General features: G+C 41.7%; 1 pseudogene; it reads left to right on the top strand.

Annotated features, from left to right (window-relative positions):
* Nucleotides 1-13,533: 13,533 nt before the first annotated feature.
* LOC115869411 lies at nt 13,534-13,657 on the top strand (annotated as a pseudogene).
* Nucleotides 13,658-18,154: the final 4,497 nt, after the last annotated feature.

Genomic DNA, 18,154 nt, shown 5'->3' with positions numbered 1-18,154 from the left:
CTACCCTCCCTCCACCCTCCCAGTATTGCCACTCTCACCACTGGTCCTGAAGGGAGCATCCGTCCTGGATTCCCTGTGTTTCCAGTTCCTGTCTGTACCAGTGTACATCCTATGGTCTAGCTAGATTTGTAAGGTAGAATTGGGATCATGATAGTGGGTGGGGGGGAGGCATTTAGGAACTAGAGGAAAGTTGTATGTTTCAATGTTGCTATACTGCATCCTAATTGGCTTGTCTCCTCCCTGAGACCCTTCCTTAAGGGAATGTCCAGTTGCCTACAAATGGGCTTTGGGTCTCCACTCCCCACCCCCCCTCATTCACAATGATATGATTTTTTTGTTCTTTGATGCCTGATACCTGATCCCTTCGGTGCTTCATGATCACACAGGCTGGTGTGCTTCTTCCATGTGGGCTTTGTTGCTTCTGAGCTAGATGGCTGCTTGTTTACCTTCAAGCTTTTAAGACCTCAGATGCTATATCTTATGATAGCCGGGCACCATCAGCTTTCTTCACCACATTTGCTTATTCACCCACTTTGTCATCAGTGATTGTGTCAGGAAGATGAGGATCATGGAATGCCAGTTTAATAGAACAAAGTATTCTTGCATTGAGGAAGTACTTGAGTGGAGGCCCAATGAGACACAAGTTTTAACTTTAAAACTGCATTTGGAACATGCTGAAGAGAGCCATCACAGCAACGGTATGTTGGAACTTACCATTTAATTCTAAACCTCTCTTCCTAATAAATTGTTCCAAGTGGCTCCTCTATCCTTTGTTAAATACGACATGCAAAATGATATGCTACCGATAGTGACACAATGATATACAGTTTATGTATCATAAAGTTGAGAAAACAGTTTTGTAAATGGATAGTTTGTACATAGGAGCATGCATTTGAGGCAAGTTGGAATTTTAGTTGAGAAATATCCATTCTCTAAAATAAATCCAAGTCTGGGCACCCATCTATCAATCCTGGAAAGAAATTAATTTCTATTATTAATAAGACTCTCCCCAATGCTGTGCCACGACCTCAGGGTCTTACATCATTCTGATATCTTCAGGGAGCCCCTTTGACTAGCATCCTCTCTGGTTATTTCTGAAATACTCATTATCTCAGGCGCACAGTCCTTGGGGCCCAGTGGGGACATGGAGCTATTTGATGGGGTTGAAAGTTCTGTGTCTAGAGCGTAGCCACCCTACCTAGATTACCTCTTCATTCTCTGACTTCCAGCTTTTTAAAATTAAAAGTAAAATATTTCTCTCCTTTATAAATAACCTCAAATGCATTCTTCTGTTTAATATTCTCAGGGGGGTTAGGTTTTTGCAAAAGGCAGAAGGTACAATAGATGTCTTCAAGCAGTTATGATTTTCTGTTTTGCAAAAATCTCTAAAGACAAAGAAATGTATAACAGGAGTCTAGTTACTTGCCTGAAATGCAGTGTGTAGGAAAAGATTCAGTAAGCTAAATATAAATGACTATTACTATCTCAGAAAACTATATAGACTCCTCTTTATATAAGGATCTTGCATCGGATGTGCACTCTTCTTCTCGTGGCCTTGCGGTCAAGAACTCTCCATCATGCTCTTTAGATAATGATTAGTTCAGTAACGACCAGACCCAGCTCTGTTGTCAGTGCCAGTCTTTCTCTCCTTTATTGCAGTGCCACTCCTTTCTCCTCTCGTCCAAGATGCCCACTCGGATGCATTCAATACACATGTCTAGTCCAGTGTGCTTCCTCGCAAATGTATGTAACTATTTTATAAAACTTACTTTGGTGCCATTTTAAACATACAGAGAAGTTGCAAGAACAAAACAGAGTTAACATATATCTTCTACTCACATTCACTAATTGTTTATGTTTTGCTGACTGACTTTATCATTCTCTATTCTCTCTTCAAACATATTTCAAACACTCATTTTTCCCCTGAGATATATGGTATAGACGGGCTATTTACTCTTAATACTTCAGAGTGTATTTAATAAGAACAAGGTCATTTTCTTACAATTATTTTACATTTATCAAAATCCAGAATTTAACAGCATGACAATACTACTATCTAATCCACCATGCATATAAAATTTTTATTCAGTTTTCTACTCTTTTCTTATGAAAACCTGCTTTGGCCTGATTTATGAATGAATATAAGGCCACGATGATTGCTTTGCACTTTTCTTTAGTCTCCTTTCATCTGGAAGAAGGACTGTGTTTTTGTTTGTTTTTTGTTAAGTGCCATTGAGTCAGCCCCTGTGATTGACCGGCCACTGAACAACAGAGTGACACACTGTGCCACCCTCCTAGTCATTGCTGTGTTGGAGCTCATATTGGAAGTCACTGTGTGGAGTCGTTTCCTTGATAGTCTTCTTATTTTTCCCCTGGCCCTCTACTCTGCTAACTAGGACAGCTTTCTCCAGGGATTAGTCTCCCCTGGGGTAGACATTTTTATCTCCCCTTTTTGGGTTTACCCATGAGAACACTAAAATCCAAAGGAGCACAGCAATTTGACTAAAGTTATGACCGAGAGGTGATGGAATCCTGGCTCAGAGTCAAGTCCATCTGCTTCCAAAGCTCATGATTTCTTCTCAGGGTAGCCCTGATGGACAAGAGAAGCAGAGCACAGAGAAGTGGGGTGAACCTGGAGGGATTCATGCCACAGAGTTCTGGCAGAGTTAGAGGATTTTTAATGAAATTGTCGTCCTTCATGGAAAGGCTCGGATATTTAAAGGATAAAATCAGAACGTCCAGTCAGGATGTCCAGTGATTGTTAAAATGTCCATATAGAAGCAGCCTAGGAGTCAAGATTAAAGAAACAAACAAACAAACAAAAAACCCGAAAAACTGAGCTAAGCTCTTGGTACTGGAGTTTAGAAAGAGTTGGGGTGACAACAGACCAATGATATATGGCAGGAACTAACAGTCTTCTCCATCTTCCTTCTTCCTGAGGATCTTACTCCAGCTGAGATGAGGTATCTTCTCTAGAAGTGGTTTGTAAAATGTACAAATGGGGGGTTGGGGGTCATATGGTTCATGGACCCTAAGCAGGCTCACTACCTTGTTGCTTGGCAGACTAGATTAGATGATTACATGACCTATAATTTCCTTTTATCAATTGTGTTTTAAATTATATTCCATTGGCTAAATTAATGATATTATGAATAGAATTACCTTATTCTTCATAGGGATGGGATGATTTATAATATTCCCCAATAAAGTGATAATAATGTCTCTAAAATGAACCAGGGACATATATAAACCATATATGAATGGATTGGGGATCACACTTAATCATAAACTAATCTAAAAATAATTTGTTCTTCTGGCATGGCCCTACTCGATACTCACCCTCATAAAGAGACCACTGAAAAGCTAGATGTGACAGCAAAGTGTGGTGATGAAATCAGATGGTGCCTGTCTATCAGAAGGAATACCGTTTTGAATCTTAAACACTTGTCCTAAAACAAGCAGCCATTGAAATGAGGCATCAACTAAGTCCAAGTGGAAGACACACACCAGCCTGTGTTTGGGGAACAGTATGCTATCAGAGTTTAAATTCTAAATGCCCAGTTCGCAGAAGGCTTTAGACGACAGTGGAAGTCAACAGTTCATTCACAGGGTTCCCACAAGGATTAGCCTCTGATGAAACCCCTCTGACGATAGTCCCGGGATGTGAATAGCCTTGCTATCGGACAGAGAGCATTGCTAAGTCAATGGTGACAGATAGTCAAGTTAAAAGGTAATAACTTTATCATTTGATCTCCCTTTGGACACATTTTAAATTTGTTCCCGTTTTCAATGTGTTCTGTTTTCTTTTCCATTGAAAATTTTGAGCTTTATTTTGTCATCGTTGTTGGCTTTTGTTTTTGTGTTTCTGGTTTTGTATGTTTTTTGGCATATAAAACCCAGGATAGGCAAATCCATAGACAGTGACTGCATTAGTAATTACCTAAGTCTTGGCAGAGGTGTTGAGGGAATATGGAGCGCCAACCACAAGGACTACAAGAAAGAAGAAAATGTTCTAAAATTGATTGTGGTGGCAGTTGCACAACACTTCTTAATATGATTGAACTATTGTATGATTTGTGAATTATATGCCAATAAAACTATTTTAAAATAAATAAACAAGGAACACATGATTTTGTGTTTCTTAGGCCTAAACCAATCATGGCGATCCTGTTTCCCCTTACCTAGGATTAGTCATTTTCCTGCCTTTCCTTGGTGATGAGCATGAACCCAGTTTGGGCCAATGATTACTTATGGCAAGTCTGCTCAGGTGAAGGCTTTGAGAAAGGTTCTTATATGATAAAAAGAAAGGTAATTATGAGAAAAACCCCCACCTCTTTCTCTGTGCTCGGGCATCTGCCCTATGGCTGCAGATTGGGCTCCAGCAGCCATCTTTGGACCACAGCGAGACTACAACCATCAAAAAGCCAAACTCGCTGCCATTGACTCAATTTTGACTGTTAACTACATAGGACAGAGTAGAACTGCCCCCATGGATTTTGAGGAGCAAAAAGTCTCCTCTTTCTGCTGCCAAGAAGCTTGTGTTCCATCTGTTCACCTGTGGTTTGTCGTCCAGCACACAACCACTACACCTCCAGGGAGAGACAAAAATGAACTATGCCATCACCATGTTTTTATGTTATATCTTCTTGGTATATTCTTGGTAGTTTGGAAGTGCTTTCTAGATATAATCTTGCATGATTCTTAACTAACCCTCGTTGTGTCCTTAGGTGCAGTCAGGTAGCTTCTGACCCATAGCTACCCTTTGTGCACCAGAACAAAGCACTGACTGCCCGGTCCTGCGCTGCCCTCACAATCGTTGTTATGTTTGACACCATTATTGCAGTTGTGGTGTACATCCATCTCATCGAGGGTCTTCTTTGTAGTAACCCTCTAAGCTTGTCATGTGTCTCTGGAAGGACCTAAACTTTGTAGGTTGCACAAAGATGGCAACAAGCACTTCTAGGCAGTTTCTCACCAACCCAGTTAGGATGCTCAGAAATGATTTCCAGCATTGCCTAAAAGGAACTCTCATACGAGACCTTGACTTCAACCCCCCAGGACAGTGCAAGGAACAATCAATTCACATTCTAAAGCACGTTTGTGTTTTAGAACACTGGAATGGTTAAAAGGCAAAAGCAGTTGGGCAAAACCATAAACATTCCATGAGTACTTGTTGCCACAATTTAGGGCCAATTACTGAGGAAATGCCAAAGGCTTCACTGCAGCTCAGAAACCAGTTGGAGTACAGACCCTGAGAATCATTTCTCATGAAGGCTTTGCCATCATTCATTTGGGGAAATTTCAACAGCGGGTGTCGGGGAAATCATGGCACTTTTAAATCACCAGGGCCCATTGACCTCATCTGTTAAGACCTAAAATCAAAAAGTTTCCAAAGGAGGAATCCTCATACGTAGTCACAGGCTATAAAGTGACAATGACCTAACAATTGTAGAACTTTGAAAAAGTAGAATAAAGGTGGAAGTATATTTGTTTAGTGCTTACCAAGAAACTATTGCATAATTTGATTGTCCCTTACAACATCTTTATAAGATTGCTGATAATCTCTGAAAATAAGTAGAGCAAACATTGAATGACATCAGTTTTCAGTGCATAACAGACCAGAACATCACCCTGTATTGTTAAACTCTGTATATGAGACCAGGTCCCTGGGGGCATGTAAAAGGTTTGCATTCAGCTGCTATGAATGTTCAGTGTGAATCAACGGAAATGTTGGTAGTTAAAATCCAAGCAGCGGCACTGGGGAAGAGAGGCCTGGAAACCTAATTCTGTAAAGAATACAGCACAACGTAGCCTATAGATATTTTTCCTCCATAACATATGAAGTCACTGGGAGTCAGAATTGACTGTGTGGTTCAGTGTTGTGCCTTCTCACCATTCTCATTCAATCTGTATCCTGGGAAAATTGTCAGAGAAGCTGACTTATATGTAGAAGAATCTGGTAGATGAAAAATCTTGCTTGCTGAAAGTCAGGAGGACTTGGTATATGTATATGTGTATATGGATTGTATATGTATATATGTGTGTACATCATGTATAAATTATATATATATATAAATTCATTAATTCCGTTTTTCAAATCGCCATATGGCCTTGTTTTACTCCCTGCTAGATAAACTACAAAATAAATGAGATTTAAATATATCTATTTAAAGCAGAAGAAACAACTTTTAGTCCATTGTTTTCAAGCACACTCTTTGAAAAGATCCTAAACAAGGTGGCTAAGTGTACCTGGTTGAGGCCACCTGATGTAAATACCCTTCTATTCTTACTCTGTGAGATCACTCTATATGAGGAACAACTCTATTAAATTGCCCCCAATTCTCTGAGGCACTTCACAAATGACAATGGAAGTTCAAAAATCATAGCACAGTTACAGAGCAAGAAAAAGGCAATCCCTTTGAATTCTAAGTCAACAAATGAGTGACTTCACAGAAAGTATGGTCTGTTAGACAATTTGTCTTAAGTGGGAATGTTGAATGCTTCCTATTTTCCTCCCTCGGGGAGCTACAGAAGGGACAGAGGCTGCGCCGTTATTGGCAGGTGGTGCCGTGGGAATCATGTCTTGGGTGAATACCACTGCTGGGTCCGCTACACAGCACACTGGGCAGTAGCATCATTTTGATTTTAAAGTCAAGCTTGGAAGTCCTAATTTTTATCGACTGTGATATCTTGACTGTTCATCAGTAGAAAAGCCCACTGCCTGCCACCTCCTCCGACCTATCCCACTGAAAAACATACACACACACACACACACACACACACACACACACACACATATACATGGATAGATATATTCAGCTTGAAGGAATATAACAGCTAATTAGTCCACACAGCAGTACCGAGGGCTCAGTTCAACTCATTTCTGTGGAACAGTTAATGTACTGGAAGTTCTTCAACTCACAAGGGCTGCTGGGTCCAAAGTCAAGGAAGCAGACAGCTGAGCCTTCCCTAACACAATGCAGGCAGTCCAGTCATGGGCAGCAAACAGCAGGGAGGGTCACCAACAGTCAGCAGCTCAAGAGCTTAGCGAAGCAGGCCCAGATAGGATATCGAACTCAAGCAATAAAAGTCGACAGGATCTAATAGCCTCAAGCCCAAGAGATGTATATACATCAGCAGCTGGCAAAGCAGGTCTCAAAGGAACCACAAGCTCTAGCAACAGGATCCACAGGTTGGTTATCCCACAGGTAGTGTTGCTCACAAGTTGAGGCAGAGAACTAGCTAAAGCAGCCACACACAGTCTGTCCACCAGACAGCAAGAGAGAGGGGGGCGGGGCTTGCCAAGTCATTTCTCTCTTTGCCCTCCAATCAAACTGAGACCTTAATCCCACATATTCGTATTGGCTATGTTGGCCCAATAAACCTACCTATCACAGATGTTTACTTGTGTGTTTTATTGACTATACCAAGGCATTCAGCTGTGCAGATCATAACAGACTATGGATCACCTTGAGAAGAATTCCACAACACCTGATTGTGCTCGTGTGGAACTTGTACATGAATCAAGAGGCAGTTGTGTGGACAGAATGAGGGAATACTGCATGGTTTCAAATAAGGAAGGTGTGCCATAGGATTGTGTACTCTTGCCATACTTATTCAATCTGTCTGCTGAGCAAACAGAGAAGCTGGATTATATGAAGAAGAATGTAGTATCAGGTTTGGAGGAAGGCTTATTAACTTTCAATACGCAAATGACACATTCTTGCTTGAGAAAGTGAGGAGGACTTGAAGTACTTGCTGATGAACGTCAAGGATCACAGCCTTCAGCATGGCTTACAACTCAATGCAAAGAAAACCAAAATGATCACAAACAGAGCAGTAGGTAGCATCATGATAAATGGAGAAAAGGTTGATGTTTGTCAAGGATTTCTTCTTGCTTGGAGCACTCAATGCTCATAGAAGCAGTAAGTCTGCTACACAGGATCTCTTCAGAGTATTGAAAAACAAGGATGTTGTTTCATGAACTGAGGTTCACTTGATCCAAGCCAGGGTATTTTCAGTGGCCTTGTAAGCCTGTGACTCAGGAAGACCGAAGAAGAGTCGACGCACTTGAGTTGTGGAGCTGGAGAAGAATACTGAACGTACCATGGACTGCCAAACGACCTAGCAGTCTTTCTTGGAAGAAGTGTGACTAGGGTGCTCTTTAGAGGCAAGAATGGTGAGACTACATTTTACATACTCTGAATATACAGTCAGGAGAGTCCAGTCCCTGGAGATGAGCATCATGCTTGGTAAGGTAGGGGGACAGCAAAAAAGAGGAAGACCCTCAAGGAGATGAATTGACATTGTGGTTGCAACAATGGGCTCAAGCATAGGTTTAATTGTGAGGATAGCACAGGACCAGGCAGTGTTTCAGTGTGCTGTGCATAAGGTGGCTATGGGTCGGAACTGACTGGATGGCACCTCCCAACAACGAAAGACATCATTGCAGCCACTGTGTGCTTTGAATGCTTTCCAGCATGGGAGCAGCATGGAGTGAGGGTGGAGAGGGATTCCTCTTCCAACATTATATCAGAAAATATTCATAGGGTTTCCATTGACTCATTTTTGGAAGTAGATCACTAGACTTTTTTCCCCTCATATGTCTGTTAATTTCTAGTGGAATTTGTCCACCATGGATGACCCTGCTGGTAATTGAAATATGGGTGGCACAGCTTCCCAAACCAAAGCGACATATGTCACCAATAATACGATAAGCTGATGGGCAATTGGTGGTGTTTAAGGGTATAATTTTCGAGGAAAGATTTTGTTCTTGGTGTTGGCAAGGATATGGATGAATCGGAACCCTCGCCCCTTGCTAGAAGTCTTTTGGTCTTGATTGGACTTGTTCCTATATGGGAGAAACACCTGTTTGATCTAGGATGGGATGCCTGGACCAACTGAACTTTGTTCCAGGTGTCTCAGCCTCCAGCAGACATGCTTTCCTAACTATGGTAAGGGCAGGGAAAAGTGGGAAGGTAGAAGCAATTTTCAGGTTTCTACTTGTCCCCCAATTGCTATCATTCTATTGTTCCCAAGTAACACACAAGGCAAGCTTAGAGGAAGAGTGATGGAGCACAACCAAGTGACATGAAGAATTGGGACCATCTATGACCTAGTAAGCACACCATGATGTAACCATTATTTCCCTCCCTTATATTATAGTCCCATTCAATCCCTTCCCTTATATCTCTGTTCAGTCAGATCAGAAGAACAGCTATGCTTATTCAAATTACTGAGTCAGGAACTTATGTCAAACCAAGATTTTATTGATTGGGAAATATATATATGTATGTATATATATATAATGCCAGTTGTCATCAAGTTGATTCCAACTTAGGGCAATCCAACATGTGTCAGAGGAGAAAGGCACTTCATAGGACTTCTGTGGCTGTTTGGAGGGAGGTAAATTTTTAGGCCTTTCTTCTAAGATGCGCAGGGGTGGCCTTAAATCACCAGTCTTTAGGCAGCAACCAAGTTCATGAATTATTTACACATCTAAGGATGCCTTATTAAATATATGACGTTAGGATTTTGTTTGTTTTAGTAGAATCTGCAAAGTACTTTCTTTTCTTTTTCTCCCATCAGGCAGAAAAGTAGTTCAGGAAAACAGGCTCATTTTTAATCATGGATTTATGAGCATTTCATGTCATAATCCCTAGGATGGCGTATAACTCCTATTGGGACCAGTCTTCATCCCTTGGTATTATGTTATTCTCAACAAATGAATTTAACATCCAGAGGATAATACTAAAATAGCTACTTATTAGAGTTGAGTGCTTTCCTCATAAAACTTACAAAATATGAAATGAGCTTTCCGAGTGAAGGTAGACGCTAGAGAGATTTCCTGGGTTAAGAATTTCATATTTTCTTTTCAAATTAAAAAATAAAACATTGTGTTTTTTCTTTATGAAGGTATTTCCTAACTATACAGAGAATTAATATTTCCCTTTGTTGAGGAGGAAAATAATTTTCATCTGTATGAAACTTCCCAGGTGGCAACTTGGCAAAAGGGAACTATGAAGCCCCCCGTTATACGTTAACTCGCCCATTACTGATTGGGGAGAGCTATCCTGAAAAGTATCAATGGTTTCAGAAAGAGTGCTCCCTCCACCTTTAAGGACTGAAACAGAATCTCTTCAATTGCCTAGAAGGAAAGGAGCCCCTTGGATGGATGGATGATTATGCCTGGAGGGATAATGGGGAACAGGGAGAGTACAGGGTCCCTGTGCTGGTTAGCTTGCCGTTGTCCTTGCCTTGCTCCTGGTGCTCAATAAAGTCAAATAGTACAAGTCAAGAGAAGTATGTAAGACGGCATCATGATATTGCATAGAGTCTCCCCAGTCTCCCCATGTTTGTCACTGACTCTTGCACAAAACTTACTCTTTGAGGTCAGACAACCTTAGGTTAGCAGTTTAACTAGGTCATGTACTCTGAAACCTTAAAAGTTTGAAATGGTAGCTATGAAATTACGGTTCTCTATATGTAATAGAAGAGTATGTTTCTTTTGATATCTGACATATGGTTGTTAGTTGTCCTAGAATTGACTGCAATTTATGGAGATCTGATGATAGTAGAATGAAACATTGCACAATCTTGCTTCCTCGCTGTGATCATTGGTGATGTTTGAATCCGTTGTGATGGCTACTGTCCGACCATCTCACTGAGGGCTTCCTTGTACCCGTCCACCAGTCTGTTGTACTCTGGTAGCTGGTGCATTGCTGTGTTGTTGGAAATGATACCACTGGTGTTTTAAATAGCAATAAGGTTGTCCATGGTAGACAAGATGCAGTGGAGCTTCCATATGAAGACAGACTACAAAGTCTGCAATCTCCTTTTGAAAACTAGCCTATGACAATCTGACCTATAGAAATCCATTAAACATAAAGTTCCATCCCCATTTCATCTCCTCTCCCTCTAGTTCCTCGCTTTCTTGTCCTCCTCCCTTGCTCCCTTCCTTCCCACCTCCCCACCCCCTCCCCAGCCTCAAGCATTGGGACTCCTTAACAGTGACAGATTGCAAGAAACCAACTCTGATTCATGGCAACCCTATGTGTGTCAGAAAGAACTATGCTCCTCGGGGTTTTCAATGGTGATTTTCCAGAAGTTGATCCTAGTAGATGGTTGGCCTGTCATCCAAGGATCCCGTGGGGTGACTCAAACCTCCAACCTTTCCGAGCATGTTAACCCTTGGTCCCACCCAGGGACTCCCTTCTAACTCAAGGCGTTGTTTCTCTCCAAGAGGGGACACAAAATCCTGGCTGAACTCTTGAATTCGAAGCTTGAAAGTGGAGACGGTTCTGTAGAAAAGCAGGAATGTGCTGGAAGGGAAGAGACACCAGAAGAAAGGAAGTGGGCATGAGGCCTTCCATCCTGAGGAGGAGAAGGGGAAGTGTGGAATGTCAGAGTGCTTCACTGACAGGAAACCTCAACCCGGCTTTCAGGGAGAGAGGCGGCCACACCGAAATGACTTTGGTTTTCATGGAAATTATCATGTAACTTTGATCTTGAGTGAATGTCACTGAGCCAAGATCTGAAGTTTAGGTTCGGGGGAGGAGTGAGACTGTGAGAAAGAAGAATCGCTGAAAAAAGAGGAGGAAATTCAATTCTGGGAGGAATACTTGTGTATATTAGTGAGGGGCAAAATGAGGAACCATGGGGGGCCAGGGTGGGGGTGAAGAACTTAGGGAATTCCCTTTTCCTCCCTGCCCTAAGGAATTTAGGTTTAATACAGGAGAAGTCTTTGGAAAACTCAAAGGAGAAGACTGTTCTTAATTCCCTCAGTTCTGTGGTAGCAATAAACACTAGAAAGAAAATGAGATTGAAGAATGTCTGGTAACAGAGGCACTGTAAACATCCTATTATCATATTTGTGGCTTCTGTGCTATGGCTTTAATGCCATCTTGTAAGATGCTGCTTACTTAAAGCAATTGCATTTCGTTTTCAATGAAATAAAAAACCTATCGCAAGTATTCTTTTTCTCCTTCCTATTAATTTTCCACTTAACTATATGATTTCTCTGTTGAAAGCTTCATGCCCTTAGAGGGGTTCACAGTTTAAATATGTTCACATTGGAAGAGTTCTACTAATTATGTAAAATAGCATTAAGACAAAGCCCTACATTGCAAATATTCAGGCCCTTGTCTGGTTATACCTGGCTGTGTGACCTTGGGTGAAGTCTTTTGACATATCTGAACTGAACTCCTTCATGCAAACTACATGAAATGTGAAGACTCTTTCTGCTCTAAAGTTTTTTATCATAATTAATTTCCAGATGAATATGACAACCTAGACAAAAGATAACATGACACAGAATAACGAGTCCATTCACTTTTTATAGCCTGTAGATCTTACTTCTATTCTAAAAGAAAGCAATGCCTCCAAACTCTAATTTCACCTATTAAAAGCAAAACTAAAAACTACATGTGTGTTAGATTTGAACTGTACTTCCTGAGATTTTCAGTAGCTGGGTGTTGAGAGTTAGACCACCAGGCCTTTCTTCCCAGCTCCCTCTAGGTGGACTAAAGCCTCCATCCTTTCCCTTAGCAGCTGAGCACATGAGTCTTTTGCACCACTAGGAACTACTCATCTAGAAAACTGGATTATAATAGTGTTTATTCTGTTTAGGTTGAGAAAATGAGACCATGTTTGCCAAGAGCTTAGCATCGTGACTGGCACTTGGCTAGTGCTCCTAGAATGTAGGTTAAACACAATGACAAGGAAGAAGCTGCCATCCTGTAGAGCCGAGTTGCTTAATGCACAGGAACAGTGTAACGCAGAGACAATTGCACAGCAACGACAACAAGGATGATCATGACAATCATAGCAGATAACCAGGCACTATTCGAAGTGCTTTATCTCTATTAACTCATTTAATCCTCATAACACCCCTATAAAGTAGATAAACTTATCATCTATTATGTGTATATAATTGTCTACATAATGATATGTACATGTAATAGATCCCCACTCATCTGTCAATTTTTCCTATCATCATGGCCTGTGTCTTGTTGTGCTGCTGGAAGCTGTGCGCCTATATTCCAGATACCAGCAGGGTCACGCATGGGGAACAGTTGGTAAGGGAGCTTCCAGAATAAGCACAAACTGAGAAGAGAAAGAGGCGGTCCACTTTGAAAAATTGGCTACTGAAAATCTTGTGAATAGCAGCGGACCCGGAAGGCACTCAAAATGATAAGAGAGGAGCTGCCTCCTCAAAGTAAAGCTGAGCTTTATGACACGGATAAAGCAGCGTTTCAGGGCCCTTCCTTTGCTGATGAAGCGTGACTCAGAATGAGAGGAAGTAGCCACAAGCATCCATTAATAATCAAAACATGAACATACAAAATATGAATCCTGGAAAATTAGAAGTTATTCAAAATTAAATGGAATGTGTAAAAATCGCTATCCCAGGCATCAGTGAACTGAAATAGACAAGTATGGGCCCTTTTAAATTGGACAGTATTATGGTTTGCTATGTCAAAAATGGTCAATTCAAGAGCAATGGCACTCCAGTCATCATTAAAAAGAATATTCAGCTTTGTGTAGTGGCAATATTGTAGCCAGTGAGGTTTATCTGAGGCGCAATTATAGCTAATTGAAAAAAAAAAAGAATATTCAAAGTACAATCTTGAAATATAATTCTGCATGTGATAGAACAATATCACATATATGTCTACAAGGATGACCTATTAATACAACAATTATTCATATTTATTTACCAACCACTACAGCCTGTGTGGGAGAAATTGAACAATTTTGCCAATGTCTTCAGAATGAAATTGATCAAATATGCATTCAAGATGAATTAAAATAGCTGGTTATTGGAATAATTGGAAAGTTGGAAACAGAGAGGAAGGATTGGTTGTTGGAAAATAGGGATTGCATGACAGACTTTTGCAATACTAATGACTTCTTCATGGAAGATATCGCTTTTTCAACAATATAAATGATGACTATCTTTGCATGGATTTCTCCAGATGGAATATACTGGAACCAAACTGACTACATCTGTGGAAATAAAGGCAATTCTAGAATATGCCTTTGTACTCAGATGGAGCCTGAATGTGGACGAAGACAAAGTCAATCAAATAGAATGTTCAAAAAGTGCACATCTCGGTTGTGTCCTTTCACCATACTTATTGTTGCTGAGGAAAGAATCTGCGAAGCTAGACTAAATAAGAACACAGCACCTGTGTTGGAGGAGGGCTAATAACGACCTGTGATATACAGGTGACCCACCTGGCTTGCTGAAAGCCAAGATGATTTGAGGAACTTAGTGATGAATATCATAGACTACAACCTTCATTGTGGATTACTCAATACAAAGTAAACAAAATCCTCACAACTGGACCAATAGACAGCATCATAAATAGAGAAAAGATTAAGATTGTCAAGGGTTTCATTTTGCCTCGATTCATAATCATCTCATAGAGACAGCAGTCAAGAAATCAAATGATGTACTGCATTAGGCAAATCTGCTGCCACAAAACCCCTCTTTAAAGTGTTAAAGATGTCACTTTGAGGACTAGGGTGCACCTAATCTAGCCCCTGCACATCCCCCACCCCCTTCCCCGGCAAATCAAACTCACTGCCATTGAGTCAAGACCTAGCAACCCTATAAGACAGGATAGAACTGCTCCTCTGAATTTCTGAGCCTGCAGTTCTTTACGGGACTAGAAAGTCCTGCCTTCCGCCCTTGGAGCTGCTGAGGGTTTTGCACTGCTGAACTTGTGGGTAGAAGCCCCCCTAAAACCACTATGCCACCAGGGCTCCTACACAGCGGACCCAAGCCATGGTATTGTCAGTCATCTCAGATGCAGGCGAAAGCGGGACAATGAATACGGAAGAGAGCAGAAGAGTTGATGCATCTGAATTATGGTGTTGGTGATGACAACTGAAATGATATGCTAGCAGAACAGGCAGCTATGTCTTGGAGGAAAGATAGTCCGAATGCTCCTTAGAGGTGAGGATGGGGATTGAACACTTTTGTCAGGGGAAGCCAATCCCTGCTCTTGACCTGCCATGCTTGGTCAAGTCAAGGGTCAGCAAAAGAGGAAGACCCTCAACAAGATGAATGGACACAGGGGCTGGACTGCTGCCCCTGCGTGTCGATGATGAGTGGAGCTGGGGTGTGGCTTCAAGAAGCAGCTGGAAGAAATTCTCCTGGGAGACCGCGTGCATCTTAGAGCATTCTGGTGGCTTGAATGATGAAGCTCACCAAGAATTCAAACTCTGTTCAATTGGTTCACTTTTCGTCATCAGAGCTCACAGGAAGGCTTGATACAAAGAACTAGAAGCAGGTAAATGATTCAATATCAATTATATCAGAGCACCCATATTAAAGAATTAACTTGGGTGCTAGAAAAGAAAGCATTTGCAATGTTTTAGATAGAAGGAAATTGATAGGAAGGCAAAATATGGACTCAGAAGACCAGTTCTAACTAATGTACATTAGCATAACTTATAAGCTATTAAGCTGCTAACCCCCAGGTCTACAGTTCAAAGCCACCCTCTGCTCCTCTGGAGAAAGATGGGGCTGTCTACTCCTATAAGGATTTAGTCTCCAAAACTCAAGGAAGCAGTTCTGCTCTGTCCTATAAGTCAGAACCGATTCAATGGCAGTCAGTTTTTGAGTTTGAAGAATGAACAGTTTGCTAAGAATTAAGAGATGGACACATCTAATTGTATGTGTATGTGCATGTCAGCTTACCGAAGGAGTGGATGTGGTTAAGAAAGTTAAAGAAAGTAGTGAAGTGCTTTCTATACCAAGAGACCAGATTTATTCATGTTAATGCTGGGAGCTGAGCTACTGAAAAATGGTTTAATAACAGCAGAGCAATGTATGATTTATTCCAGGCAAAGAGAGAGGAGAGGGAAAATTCTTATTCTACCCTGCTTTGTATGCTTCACAAGGTCATGGGAAATGTACATGTTACTGTTTTTCACCCATGTGTGCAATAAACATACTCAAATTCGATTAAATATATATGTATTTGCTAAATATGAAGACAAATCAAGCAGAAAGGATCTGAAACGTACTTCATCAGTTTTTTGGCAATTCTTTCAGGCTTAAAATGGAAAATTTCCCTCATAGTAATTTCCAAAGGTTGACGATTTTTATTTGCTCACAGTCATCTCTGTTCAGCTTGATAATTTCTCCTACTCTCCATTGCTTGAAAGGGATGCATTTGTATTCAAACTCCCGCAATCTCAGCAATCGTATGCAGACACCAATCATTTTGTTCAGCAGCGAATCTGCTTTTTATTCGGTTTTAGCTGCTGCTTTTTTTAACCCTAGCCCCACATTTTGCTGTGCTTATTTTTCCCGGTAGAATGGTCCACCTGCCTTCCATTTCTCAGAAGGGTCCAGTAATGGCATTCTCATTAGTGAGGACTGTCTTAGGATGTGTCAAATTAAGTCTCACTGCCCTGACTCCAAAGAGAAGGCTATTCTAAACATCTTGTGGTTGATTACACTGGTTGTTTTAGGGTGGTTTGAGTTAGGGTTAGGGTTTTAAAATGTGAATTTCTTCTTAATGGCAAATATCAATTTCTAATAGCTGGAGCTTGCCTAAAAGAGATTAATAGCTCTAAGAATCTTGAAACACCCTTGGTATTTCTGCCTACTCGTCATTGAACAAGGCTGGCATGTCATTTGAAACAAAGGGATTTCCCTTCTACAACACTTTGTATGCACATAAATCCTGGTATGGGCACGCACACACAGAGGTTTGACTCCTTTTTAATTCTTCATGCTAGTGGAAGGGACAGTACAGCTAGACACAACCATTTAATATTTCAGCTAACAACATCATTTGACTTTCATCTGGAGTTGCAAATTTTACCAATCTGATACATGATTCTTTAAGTATTTATTAGGCTCCTGCTGTGTACACAGCTCAGTGTCTGGGGACGATGTAAAAGGAATAGCAGGTGAATCGATTGTCGCCAAGAGATCAAGTCCATTGAAAGGAAGGATTGCTGCATCCTTGAGGCTGTCCTGAGACAGCAGGGCAGTAGTCAACACCCACATGGCAACCGGTGAACAGAAAGAGTTGCCCCGGACTTGATTTCAACTCATGGTGCCCTCATGTTTGCCTGAGGATGGCACTCTACTGGGTTTCCAATGCTTGGCTTTTCAAAAACAGGTCACCAGGCCTTTCTTTTGACTCACATCTGGATAGACTCAGTTCTACGGACTTTTCAACCCTTCCCTTAGCAGCACATATCATTAACTGTTTTCAGCACCCACCATGGGGACTCCATACCAATTAATTATCAACGAGGAGGATGTTGGTGCTGAGGCAAGGCGGTGCAGAGCAGGGCTTCTTGACTCCAGCGTTGAAGAGCATGCGGCTGTGCTGCGGTGCCATCAAGGCGGTTCTGACACATGGCCACCCTACGCACGACAGCGCAGAACACTGCCCACCCGATGCCATCCTCACCCATGGCCCTATCCTTGAGCCCATTGTTGCAGCCACTGTGTCACTCTGTCTCCTTGAGGGTCTTCCTTGTTTTTGCTGCCCCTCTAGTTTACCAAGCTTGAAGTCCTTTTCCAGGGACGGGTCTCTCCTGACAATATGTCCGAAGTATACAAAACGAAGTCTCACCATCCTTGCCTCTAAGGAGCACCCCGGCCATACTTCTTCCAAGGTCCACTTGTTTGTCCTTCGGGCAGTCCATGGTCCTTTCACTACTGTCCCCCAGTCCCACAATTCAGATGCATTGCTTCTTCTTCAGTCTTCCTTATTCAGTGTCCAGCCTTCTCATGCACCCAAGGCGATTGGAAAGACCATGTCTTGGGTCAGGTGCATCGTAGTCCTCGAAATAACACCCGCACTTGTCAACACTCTGAAGAGGTCTTGTGCAGTCGCGTTACCCCAAGCAAGGGTATAGTGGGGAAGAAATGCCGTAGGGCCACATCTGCCTTCCTCTGGCTTCAGCAAGGAGAACGAGACGCCAGCGCCACGCCAGCTAAAGCCCAGTTGCCACAGGGCGGAGCTCAGGCATTCCTCCACTCTCCGTCCTCCTTCACCTTCTTCTGACACCAACCATTCCACACTCGGCATTCTGCTTCTCTTCCAGGTTCAAGAATCAGTCACAGTGACTCACAGAACTCACAGATAATCGCCACGATGATGAGGGTTTATGAGAG

The sequence above is a fragment of the Echinops telfairi genome, unplaced genomic scaffold (genome assembly GCF_000313985.2).
Source record: "Echinops telfairi isolate 266 unplaced genomic scaffold, ASM31398v2 ScPeMD7_25;HRSCAF=90, whole genome shotgun sequence".
Taxonomy (NCBI): domain Eukaryota; kingdom Metazoa; phylum Chordata; class Mammalia; order Afrosoricida; family Tenrecidae; genus Echinops; species Echinops telfairi.
Note: the sequence above shows the minus strand (reverse complement) of the source record. Positions and strands in the feature narration are given on the sequence as shown.